Source organism: Cryptomeria japonica, chromosome 5 (assembly GCF_030272615.1).
Source record: "Cryptomeria japonica chromosome 5, Sugi_1.0, whole genome shotgun sequence".
Lineage (NCBI taxonomy): Eukaryota > Viridiplantae > Streptophyta > Pinopsida > Cupressales > Cupressaceae > Cryptomeria > Cryptomeria japonica.
This window is the reverse complement of record NC_081409.1, coordinates 668,521,054-668,535,074: the sequence shown is the minus strand read 5'-3', so window position 1 is coordinate 668,535,074 and position 14,021 is coordinate 668,521,054.

Genomic DNA, 14,021 nt, shown 5'->3' with positions numbered 1-14,021 from the left:
GGTCTCATGGGCAATCATTAATATCAAAGCAAAAACATTCACAACCCATCAAAACGTTTGATGGTACATTTATCCAAGCAGGCACACTGGCATATGAAATAGAGGACAAGGATGTTTTGAATTGGTTATACGAAGATGAAGAAGAAACTAGAGGAACAACCATTGATATCACAATCCCAACAAAATAGTATGGCAATGGATTTAGGATCATGCAATGCATGGGATAGAAAGGAAAAGGTCCTATTGGCAAGAGTCGGGATGGTATCAAAGAACTGATTCAACCTCATTCACAGTAGACAAGGGACAAATTCGGCCTAGGCTATGGACTACACAATCAACCTTAGGATAAAGAACAATATCATTAACCAAACAAAAAATTAGCACGACAACAACAATCATCACATGAGTTGATACAACAAGAAATGAAAGAAGCAATCCGCAAACAACGAGAAGAATAATATGAACACCAACAGAAGAGATTTCTATCAAAAGGGAGGAGGCCACTTAGAATTTATATGAACAGATCCACAAGGTACAAGATAGTTCTGAGACCTACTCACATGAGTGGGAATGGGATTCCTTTGATGAAATATCTTGTGATGAGAAATAGATCCTTATCATCCAAAGATATATGCCAATACCCTATGAGGGACAAATCTCAGGAGCTAGACCATTTGAATTTGGATCACAACATATCGATGACTCTAGTGAGGACGATCAGGTTCAAAGAGAGATAGATTCTGAGGAGGGTATCATCATAGACCTTGACTTCACTACTACCAATTTTGACAATGTATTCATCATGACCCTCACTGCTATAAACCTTAACCCGCCAGACGATCCCTTACAATTAATATATCCTAAACTAATTGATTGGGAACAAACAAAGCCACTCAATATCCCTATCTTTCAAGATGATGAAGCCATTATTCATTACTTTTTTTCAATAAACTTAGAAACACATTCCACCAGCGAATCTCATAATGAAGTTCTCAATTAGGAGAGTGCCAAGTCTCTTAGTCGCAAAATGAATAAAATAAAAAAATGATCTAATGGTGAAAACCAATTAATGGCAGTATTAGATCATAAAAAAGTAAAAAGAAAGGACGTACCCAATGGTGAAAACCTCTTTGAGGTGCCAAAGGATAAGAGACTTGACACTCTTCCTGAACATTATTAGGAGAGATCACCAATTTTGATTGAACCAACTCAATCAATCAACATCAGCACTAAAGCAACAACAAAGACCGTACACCTAGTAGATTCATTAAAAAAAAAAGAATGACTTGACTTCACCACTTTCTTCAAAGAGAAGAAAATCATTTTTTCTTGGTCTTATGTAGATATGCCAGGGGTAGATCCATATTTGATCATGCACCATTTATCTATAGCTCTAGGAGCTAAGCTAGCCAAGCAGAAACTGAAAAAAATGAACCCACATGTCTTACTCTTGGTTAAAGAAGAACTATAGAAGCTACTTGACGTAGGATTCATCTGACCCATAGATAATGCGGAATGGATCTCTAACATTGCACCTGTATCCAAACCAAATAAAAGCATAAGAATTTGTATAGATTTCAAGGACCTCAACAAGGCTTGTTTGAAGGATGACTTTCCTTTACCCAACATCGACACAATTGTAGATCTAACAGCAGGACATGCTATGTTATCACTCATGGACGGTTTCTCAAGCTACAATAAAATCAAAATAGCACCAGAAGACCAAGATAAAAGAACATTCACATGTCCATGGGTTATTTACTGTTGGAATGTCATGCCTTTTGCCTTGAAGAATGCATGAGCGACCTATCAACGAGCAATGACCATAATCTTTTATGACATGATGCACACATTCATGGAGGACTATGTAGATGACCTGCTAGCCAAATCATTTACACGAGAAGGACATCTTGAAATTTTAGACAAAATCTTTCAACAACTAGAGCAATTCAATGTCTGATTAAATCCTAAAAAGCTTGTTTTTGGTGTAACATTCGACAAACTCTTAGGATACGTAGTATCAGAAAAGGGAATCAAGGTGGACCATGCAAAGGTACAATAAATTATGTTGATGCCACCTCCTAGAAATATCAGTCAGTTAAGATCTCTAAAGGGATGACTACAATCCATCAAAAGATTCATTGCTCAACTAACTGACAAGTGCCTTCCATTCACTCATCTACTCCACAAGAATGTTCCTTTTAGATGGGAAGATCGATGTGAAAAATCATTCCACCAGATCAAGCAATATCTTATGAATCCACCTATCTTGGTACCACCAATAGCAGGTGTGGAGGGGAAAAAGCGAGACCGGGTGACTAGGACCTAATCCCACTTTTGCCAACACATTGGGAATATGAAAGAGCCTAGGGAGATAGCTCACTTTGGCTACTTCTTCTGAGAAAGAGAGAGCCAAGGATTATCTCTTAGGGTTTCTAAATCTCTTGTTGTATATGAAGAGAATATGTGAAAAAATAGTGTGTGATTGATAAACTAGACTAGGAGATGAACAATGAAGCATATATGAATTGAAATCACAGAAACTTGCAAATATAAAATTGAGATACTGAAAGAAGAAAAGGGGGAGGAATTTTAATGTGTACCTGGTGTTTAAAAATGAGCCAAACTAACCTAGACAGGGGTGCCACACCTTGGTTCTATTTTATTTGACCAAAATCTGCAACTGAAGGCCTCCAAATTTGATGTTTTGAGCTTCCACCCTGCTGAAAATCACTTGAAAGTGGGGGGACCAAGGCGCCACGCCCCTGTCCCTAATGATTTTGGGGAAGATCTAAGGGTTTAGGACAGTCCTTGTGCTTTTCAGCAGTCTTAAAAGCCTTCAGGGTACCTGTACTTGCACCTATAACTGAAAAGAGGATTTTTCCTTAGTCAAACCCCTGTTTTGGTGATTTCCACCTCAACAAATAGTTGATTTGTATAGTAAAATAGTGTGTGCAAGAACCTAAAATGATGAATGATAAGAAACTAGAGCTACCCTACGCTTTGGAGAGTAAACCCTAAATGCATGTAAATGTAAATGTAAATGAGAATTCTCTAAATCAAATTTACGAAATGATCTAAAGCATGAATGTAAATGTGAAAATGAGTGTAAAGAAGCTCATACAAAGACATGAAAACAACATGAAATCATACCCAACCCCAAGGGAGGGGTATAAGCCAATTGTCAGTCGGTGATCTCCTATTGCTTTCCTACATCTTCAAAAGACCCCAATTGATGAAAGAATGCTTGATGAATGCTTGATAGATGTTGTTGAATGTTTTTGAAGACTCCAAAATATATTCTCTTTCACTGCATAGAAGGTTCCTTGTGTTTGCTCCAAAAGCTTTTTTCTAGATCTTAGATGCCTTCAAATGAAGAAACAAAGCTCTTATGTATGAAACCCTAGATCTTAATTTCATCTTTAGGCCAAAGATTTGAATTTCCCACCAATTTCTTGGAGTTAAGAATTATAATATCATAGAATTATGCTCCCAAAATTTCAGGAAAAATATCGGGGACCGCTGCAACTTGCACTTGGTCCGACCAACTTTTCACCAAATTTTCAAGGTTGTTAGATATGATGATATTAGAGTGAATCCCAAAGTTACAACTAATTTTGAGATGTTTTGACATGCGAAATCGGGCCTTAAAGGTTGAAATAAGACATAATTAGGGTTTATAATTTAATAATTTATTGGAGGAATAAAATAAAAAGAGGCACACTTAGGGTAAAGGGCCCAATTTTATGATGTATGAAGTGATGAAATATGACTTTATATTAAATTAAATTAATTAATTAAATTCTTAAAGGGAAATTACAATGCAAGATGCAAACACACTAAGGCAGGTGCTAAACTAAGCGTAGAATTGTACCACCCTAGAAAGGGTGTACAATTTACAACGCTATAGCGGGAAAACCTCTCATTCTCTATATATCAGCTACAAAGGTATCACTAGGAGAATTATAAGCACAAGAGGATTCAGTGGGTAAGGAAAGGGCAATATACCACATCAGCAGGACATTGAATGGATACGAGCTCATCTACACATTCATTGAAAAAGCTTGTCTAGCTGTGGTATTCGCTTCTCAAAAGTTTTGACACTATATGCTAGCTCACATAATCAATCTTATAGCAAAAATTGACCCATTAAAATATCTTCTCAGCAAGGCTACTCACATGGGAAGGCTAGCTAAATGGGTGATGATTTTGAGCGAATTTGACATCCACTACATAAACAGAAGAGAAATCAAAGGTTAGGCTATAGCAGATCAATTGGTGGAAGCATCATTACAAGACAATCATCCAATGCATGTTGAATTTCTAGACACAAATTTCTTGACAATCACAACACAACCATGTGTTTTGTACTTTGACAGATCATACACACAACATGGATCAGGTGCAAGTATTTTATTCGTCACTCTAGAAGGACACAATATTCCAAGATCTTACAAATTGATGTTTTCTTGCGCAAATAACATAGTTGAGTACAAAGCTCTAGTAACAGGCATCAAGGTGGTTGTAGAGTGGAAGATCACAGAGTTAAAATTCTTTGGAGAATCTCAGTTAGTCATTAATGAGGTTAATAATGATTATCAAACAAAGGACAACAAGTTGATGCCCTAAAAGAGAATGGTGGATGACTTCAAGAAATACTTTGTGGACATTAACTTTGAACAGATCCTAATGTTGGATAATAAAGTTGCAGACACCATGGCAACCATTGCTTTACTCCTTCAAATACTAGAGAAACAAAATCCTTATGAATTCTTGGTGGAACAATTGTTTTCCCCTGCCTACGACAATTTTGAATCCCAAGTCATATGGCACATAGTTAGTTCCGACTCACCCCTCTATGTAAAGATCTACGCATACCTAAAAGACAATATCCTTCCACCAGATCTATCCTGAAACTAGAAACCCAACTTTATTCATCAAGTAGCCCATTATACCCTAATCACTGTCACACTTTACCACCGAGGTCTTGATGTTAGTCTTCTTCGGTGTCTTGATCATAACTAATATGAAACCACTTTGCTAGAACTTCACGAAAGTATTTGTGGCCCATATTTAAGTGGTCCTACTTTAGCCAAGAAACTTCTTAGGATGGGATATTATTGGACAACCATGGAAAAGGAAGCATACCAGTTTGCCAGAAAATGTCCAAAATGTCAAATTCATGGCAATCTTATACATGCACCGACACAGGAGCTACATCCGTTCACTACATTATGGCCATTCTGTTAATGGGGACTCGACCTAGTGGGCAAGATTCATCCTTCGTTATCAAATGGACATAAGTTTATTATCATGGTCACTGAGTATTTTACAAAGTGGATAGAGTTCATCCCATTGACTTCTCTTGATGACAAGCAAATCTCCTTTTTTATCCTGAATTATCTCATTTGTCAGTATAGCATTCCTAGTTCCAGTATCACTGATAATGGAAAACCATTTAAAAAACAAGATGTGAGAGAACTGTGTGAACAATTCCATATCCAACATCATTTCTCCACAACTTATTATCCATAAAGGAATGGCCAAGTAGAGGCCTCAAACAAAACCATCCTAAAAATCCTCAAGAAAATAGTGAATGATGTTGGTCATGATTGGCATGTCCAACTCAACCCGATGACATTATGGGCCTACATAACTAGCATCGGCATACCTACAAAAGCTACACCATACTCACTAGTTTATGGATCAGAGGCTATTTTAAATGATGCACTGCAAAAAGGGCAAGTGTTAGACTAAAAACTTGTGGTCGTATAACACACAAACAACAAGAAACAAGTGTTAAGGTTAGTGTTATTCAACCAAAGATCAACCTAAGCAGACATATCAAAAGAGACACCAAGAACAAAGTAAAACATTTAACTATGAATGTAAATGCAAGAAGACATCTCCAAATGCCTTCTACCATACTCTTGGCTCCTTCTCCTTTGTTCCTTTCCTCTCCAAGTTCCAAACTAGTGTAGCTCTCAGCAGCTTTTTGCACTATGGATGCTTATGGAGGTTTGAGATTGAAGTATTTGCTCTAGATGTGAATAAAAAGCTAATACTATGCTATTGATACTAAAATGATTTATTTTAACCAAAATGACAAGATATTAGTGAGTTATGCTAAATGCTCTTTATAAATGCCTATAGATTAAATACATACAAGTTTTCAGGATCTGAATTATGAAGAAATGGGCTCTATTTATAGGAAAAATGGAGCAATGGATGGTTGAGATTGAGTAATCTCAACAAGGGTCAGGATTGAATGATATTCAATCCATGTGATGGCTTTCAATCCAATCCCAGGCTGACAAGTGTCAATATGAGATAGGTTGAGAGGAGAGGGCATAAGCATTAAATGCTTGACATGACTTGGGAGTCAACTTGGGGGTTAAGGTCAAGGTTGGGTTGAGTGAATAAATTCTTTATTCAAAGAATAAAGCTTTTATCCAATGGATAAACTCTTGTACAAAGGCAAAAGGGATAACCATGGTCAAAACAATAAATGCTTGAGGAGACCCATGAGTGCAAGTTGAATTAACCATAAATAGTTATGTAAGAGCCATTAATGGTCATGTAAGAGTCATAAGTGGTTTGGAAGACTTTGGAGGCTAAATTGTTGAACACATAAAGCATTAAATGCTTTTCAAAGACTTTGGAGTCTTTGAGAAGTGACTTAAAGTTGCTTAGGAATGTGACAATAATTAGGGAATGGATTAGGCTAATTAGGAAGGGTTTAGAAGAATCTAGAAGGGGGTTTAGGAATGCAAGTAGATTTGGTGGGTGAGGGAAAATGGGATTTTAATTAAAATAAAAATTCATTTATTTCAATTTGTGTGTGCAAGTTGCATTTGTAGGAAAATGCAAGTTGGGGGGGTTTTAATGATTTAAATAAATGTTAATTTATTTAAAACAGGAAAAGGGGGTTTTATTAAATAAATAGATTTTATTCATTTAATTGATTGTGAATTTGGTATAATGAATTAATTAAATATTCATTTAATTAAACTGGACAGATTTATGTGACTACATTTGCCCCTCTTTGAGATGGTGCAGTTTATCGCGTCATTTCAAAGAAAGAAAAATAGGTGTGAAGAAATGCCCCATAAAATGTTAATTTAATGGATGGTATGCCCCCTCGAGAGATGGGCCAAATTTTTTTGAAAAATCGGGCAATCTCTCGAAAAAGAATGAAAATTGGCAGGGTGGTAGAAGAGAAGAATTTAGCAACGCGGGTGAAAAATAGAAGAAATCGGAGAGAAAACGGAGAAATGGGAGGCTCGGAAAGTTCACGGGGACCATGACAGTGAGCAGGGGAAAAGTCATGGTGACGGCGAAGGGTTTAAATGGGGAGAAAGGGGTGAAAATAGGGTCATTTGTAACCATGACCATTGTGAATTTTGAGCTCTGACAGTGACCTTTTGGAGGAGCAAGCAGCAGTCGGGATGCTGGTACCAATAGCAGAGCACCAGTTTGAGCAAGTCCGACGATTCCAGCGGCCAGATGACTACGGACCAACGGTACGCAAATTTGAAAATTTGAATTTTATGCATTTTTGACATTTTTTTTGTTGAGTCCAAGTTGAGTCATGACAATAACGCTGAAACTTTTTTTTGACGTTTTTGTCCAATAAATTAGCGCTTTTGTGCCGCAATGGCGCTATTGTGCTGTTGTTTGAGCACTTTTGAAAATATAAGCACTTTTGTATGCATGTTTGAGCGCTTTTGCTGGTGTAGCGCTATTAAGGGGTCAATTGAGAGCTTTTGCTGTTAAGTAGCGCTATTGCATACGTGTTGTAGCACTTTTGTAGTTTGAGCGCTTTTGCATGGTCGATTAAGCACTTTTGTTAGGGGTTTAGCGCTATTGTGATAGGATAATAGATGCCCCGGTTTGTGTGAACAAGAATCTCCCGATGCCAATGATGGATGGATGGCAATGTGAGGTGGGAGTTGTTTTGAACCACAATAGCCCTGATGAGACTTAAATCATTAGGATAAATGCTCGTTGAGTCTAGGTGTGCCATGATTGCTTACCTGTTGAGGCCTGAAGATACTTGATCAAAGTATCTGTTGATAGTCTAGGTTAAAACTTAAGAAAGTTTGAAATAAAACAACTGATGATGATGGTTGATGTATGTGTGCAGGAGGATCTACGCATCTTACAGTTGCGCGAGAGACATCCAGCTACATAGGGGCTACGCAATCGGCTGACAGAGGTCGAGATTGATTGCATTGCAGCGACTGGGTTGTATGATGTGATGCATATGCCCGTGATTCAGATGAATCGCGGTCTGATTACAGCCTTGGCAGAGCACTGGCACAGTGAGACGTGCACGTTTCACTTAGCACAGGGGGAGATGACAGTGACACTAGAGGATGTGTGGCACATCCTACATATTCCTATTCGGGGTGGTCACATATGATAGATCTTGGGGGACTCTAGCATGTCAGAGATTCTTCAATGATGATGTGTTCATTAAGGATAGTTCGATAGCCTGGGAGGATATCATGGCCTTGTACGAGCCATTGCCAGCAGTTTTGTTGAGGATCGTGGGGGGGCTACTATGTCTTGATAGGTGATCGCATGGTTTGGCCGTTGGGTGGGGATGGGTTATAGAGCAGATGATGACAGAGGGTACCCGATTTTCCTGGGGACTGTGCGTGTTAGCGCACATGTATCAGGAGCTGCATGAGGTAGTGTACCGCGTGAGAGGCTCCTTGGCAGTGGGGGTGACGCTGCTGCATATATGGGCATGGGAGCACTTACCAGTGACTCGACCAGTGAGTCTTAGATTCTAGGTAGTTGACCAATCTTATATGTTTATGTACAGTGGGATGATGAGTCAGCCCCACCTAGGGAAGTTAGAGTGGTGGCGGCGGGCACTAGATGATCTGGATGCAATGATCTAGAGACCCTATCTAGAGTGTGAGCCCTGGGAGGATGATGTGGAGGCCTTGCCATATGTATTCATGACCTAATTCCTCATTGGGAGGACATCCTATCATGTAGAGAGACAGGTACCGGGCAGAGTTATGAGGTAGTTTGGACGGCAGCAGGGATTGCCTAGGGGATCAGGGGAGTACGCCAGAGTGGTTCGAAAGAGATATGCATGGGGGCCAGCAATTTCGTATGATTAGACACTGAAAAAGTTTCGGATGCTGCAGGCGAGACCTTGGGATATACGACCAAGGGTGGTGGATGCAGGGGTGTCAGAGGAGTACACGCAGTATCTGGCGGCTCATCTGATTCCTCGGATATCAGATCCGGCAGAGCTGATTCTCGATTTTGAGGATGATAGGGGACGGAGGAGGAGAGGAGGTCGAGGACGTATGGTAGCTGGACGAGGGAGAGGAGATGGTGGAGATGGAGGAGGAGGTGATGGAGGAGGAGGTGGTGGTTTAGGCTTTCGAGGCTAGCGGAGAGGGAGAGGCGGATTACCACTGCGGATATCTCAAGGACCGTTGATGCAGGGAGGAGTTAGATTGGGTGGGAGAGGTATGGAGAGGGAGATACCGATGGATAGAGGGGAGAGAGCCACTGGAGAGGGTGTTACAGGTGAGGCACCTATGGATATAGGGGAGGGATCAGGTGGAGATATTCGGGAGTGGCTGATAGTACATTTGCAGTCTCGTCTTACAGCAGCGGAGACACAGGTGGAGGATTTGGAGGCGGAGGTTGCAACTAGGGATGTGCAGCTATTTGCATGGGAGTCAGAGCTGACTGTAGTGTTGTGGGAGAGGGATGATGCAGTGGAGAGATTAGCAGAGCTGCAGGAGAGAGTCCGGGTTGGAGTAGGAGCACAGGGTTCTACGGGGGAGGTGATGAGATAGTTTGGACAAGCATAGGCTGAGATAGAGTATTGGTGGGGATTATATGAGCAGGTGGTGCCAGCTAGTCAACGAGCACTGAGCTATTCCCAGATGCAGCAGACCAGGTCAAAGTGATCTTAGAGGATGAAGAGCAGTGGGGGAGTGATGGGTCCTCTATGGAGAGACAGATCAGGGGATGCAGGAGCTAGTGGGGGTTTGATGGGTCCTCCACGGAGAGATAGATCAGGTGGTGCAGGGACTAGTGGAGGAGCAGATGGAGACAGTGGTGCAACATCTGGGCAGAGTGGCATCTGAGAGAGCATTTTGCATATGTTGATATTGTTATTGTTGGACTGTCCCTTAGATGGCTCTTGGTAGCTGATTTTTTGGACTTCATTGTACTCTGATACATGAGATGATATATATATGAAGAGATCCCATTTTTGGTTATGATATGCATTTTTGATATGTATTGATGTTTATGCAGGATGATGATATATGAGTTTATGCTTAGATGGATATGTGTATATGTATGCATTGATGAGATGATTTCTATATGTTGTGTACATGCATGCTTTATGATGATTTATGATGGTGGATACTAATATGTGAATGCAGGCTTATATGTACATGATTTGTTTGATGTATCGTTTTATGGATGTAATGCCATGATGATGATGTATGCATAATGATATAATGATATAGATGGGATAGATAGTATCTTGTACTTTATATTAATACCAGGATGAGATAATGATATGCAATAAGGTGAATGTAATTCTTTGAATGAATGATTTATTTATGGATATGTATCTAGATGGTTTAAAATGAATGTATATGTTATAATGTATGAACCAGTGTTTGAAACAAATGGTTTGGATGATTCTAAATGCCTAAATATGATGAAGTAAAATGATAATGTGATGATAATGCAACTTATGATAAATAAATAACTGCACCTTAATGCAATTAAAAAGGGATGATGAATGCAATCTAAATGAATTCTAAGTGAAATAAAATGAGTATAATAAGACACTAAAATGGATGAATGAATGCAATTTTTAACTAATGGATAGATAAATGAATGCTTAGTAATGGCTAATCATGGTAGTAAATGCAAAATAAGGACAATTAATCTTTTTAAATGTCATGAATGGAATAATGAAATGATATAATGATACTAATGCAAGTAAATGCAATTAAATGATATGAAATGCACACTAAGGAATGTGTAAAGAGTAATGCAATAATGATATGATGATATTAATGCAAGTAAATGCAACTAAATGATATGAAATGAACATTAATGAATGGCTAAAGATTAATGTCAATGCAACTAAATATAATGAAATGATGATGTGATTATGATAGATGAATGCAAGGTTGTTTGAACTTTGGATAATGCATGGATGATGTATCAGAGGACTCGACCGTGATTGTATCCAAGACCAGCCCAATTTTCACATAATTGCTCGTATTAACTTTGTTCACATTTGCATAAAAAAATCACGAAATGAATGAGTAAATGAGTGGAATGCAATATAAACAGATAAGATGGAATGATGATCCATAGTGCTTTATTTTCATCATTGAGCTTTTAAAAATGTTGGAAGAGAATACAAGCAACTTGACATAATGATTCAAGATGACCTGAGTATTCCTTTCATGGATTTTTGATATAGCAAGTGAATATAAACAACTTGATATAATGGGTCAAGTTAACTAGAGTATTGCTTGTGGAACAGACAAGGATCATCTCCTTTCATGCATGACTTGGATCATCCTCCTTGATCTTAGGCTGATCATATCCCGAGACAAGTTCATACCGTAATAAGAGATAAAACCTTTATCTAGTTGGATGAGGTAGGAGGAACCAAAGGAAGAGCATTGTACCTATAAGCCAACAATATACACAAAGAATAAAGAATAAAGAATATGGATCCTTGATAATGGTTCATGTTCAGATGGTTGAGGTATACGCTGTAGTCAGTAAGCCACAATGATCTATGACTGCATTTCGCATAAGATCACGTAACTCGGTGAACTTCCCATGTAGACACCATTAGTACATGCCCCAGAATTTCATCAGAATAAATCGCAGAAGACATACAAATAATGTTGTAAGAACCTGATATGAATAACCCCCACAAATCAATCAAGTATTTGATAGCTTAAACAAAATTTTCTTGCCAAAGAAAAAATGTCATCTTGTCTTTGTTTTGGTAAGGAAGGATGCATCCTTGTTGAAGACAGTTTGAGTGTTTGATGTTGATTGTTTGGTTGATTGATAAGTGGTCATCGTTTTTGAGTATTTCACAACGTTTGCATGGTATTGGCCTAGATGAATATGTACAATGTGCTGCCATGTTTTTGTTTGATTTTTGATGTTTTCTGTTGTTTTTGGATTTTGTGATTTTGAATGTTTTTGGTATTTTGATGATTGTTTTAAATGTTTTTGGATTTTGTGAGACAGTTTTGAATGACGAACCCAACAAATCACAAGCAATGTAGAATCTACTTCCATCAAATAGGTTAAGAGCATTGCCCCCATTTTTAGATATGACTATGAAAAAGCAGGATGCAAGACGTAGGAAGTACTTTCACTTTATTACAGATCAATAACAAGCCATCGTTTGGACGGATGGATGTGTGTATATAATGAATGTGATCACAACAAGCCTGAAAGATAATGGAGCCATAGCCTTTACGAGTGGCGCCTGTTTGCTAGGTTTTCACCATCGCACTTACTCAAGGTGCCACCGGAGTGGTTGTTCACCGTTTGGATGCATGATTTTTCTTTACTATTTTGATGTTTTTGTATTTCTTCAGGACATTTTTCTGAATGTTTTTGGTATTTTGCCAGTATGTATGGGAGCCTGATGCTCTGTATAGCTTATGTATAAAACCGTTTGAGGTGCATGCTATTGATCGGATCTGCTAGCGGTTCTCCTTCTGAAGTAGCCAACTGATATGCCCCAGACCCAAATACAGCAGTGATAACATATGGACCCAGCCAGTTTGATTCAAACTTTCCCTGATGTTCTCAATTGGGTTGGTTACGAGGATTCTCTTGTAGAACAAGATCACCTACCTCAAATGTATGAGGTCTAACCCGATGATTATAGCTTCTGCTCATGCGCTGTTGATAAGCTTTGAGGTGGTTGTACACAGCTTGTCGCTTCTCATCAAGTAGCTCTAAGTCCTGAAGATGTGATACCCTGTAGGCTTCATCATCTATTAGATTATGCAAGGAAACCCGTAGAGATGGTATCTCAACCTCAATAGGAAGGATAGCTTCCGCACCATAGACTAGTGAGTAAGGAGTTGTGCTTGTAGGGGTTTGAATGCTAGTTCGATATGCCCATAGTGTTGGATTTAGTTGAACATGCCAATCACGGCCGACATCATTGAATGTCTTCTTAAGGATTCTCAATATGTTCTTGTTTTATTCTTCGGCCTGACCATTGCCTTGTGGGTAATAGGGAGTGGAAAAGCGGTGCTGGATGTGGAATTTCTCACAGAGTTCACGAACATCTTGATTTTTGAAAGGGAGCCCGTTATCTATGATGATGGACATGGGTACACCATACCGGTAGATGATGCAATTAAGGATGAATGAGGCGATCTGCTTGCCAGTGACTTGGGTAAGTGGAATAGCTCCGTTCCACTTTGTGAAGTATTTGGTGGCGGTAATAATGAATTTGTGGCCATTAGATGAAGATGGATGGATTTTACCCACAAGGTCAAGTCCCCATTGACAAAAGGGCCATGGTGTTGTGATTGGCTGTAATTCCTATGCTGGTGCATGTATCAGGTCTCCATGAACTTGGCATTTCTTGCATTTTCTGACAAAGTAGTAGGAGTCTTTTTCCATGGATGGCCAATAGTATCCAGCTCGTATGATCTTCTTGGCTAGTGACGGGCCACTTGAGTGAGTCCCACAAATTCCTTCATGTACCTCTTCCAAGGATTTTATTATCTCATCTTGTTCCAAACATCAAAGGAGAGTACCATCAAGACTGCGTCGGTATAGGGTTTCAGCAATAATGGTATATCGAGCGGTTTGGCGAATGAAGGTTTTACGTTGGTTATTCGATTGGTTAGGAGGAAGTGTGTGATCATGGAGATAGGTGTAGAACTCACCATACCATGGGGATTTAGAACTGACAAGGTGACATATCATCTCGGATTCAGGGATATCATAAGCGA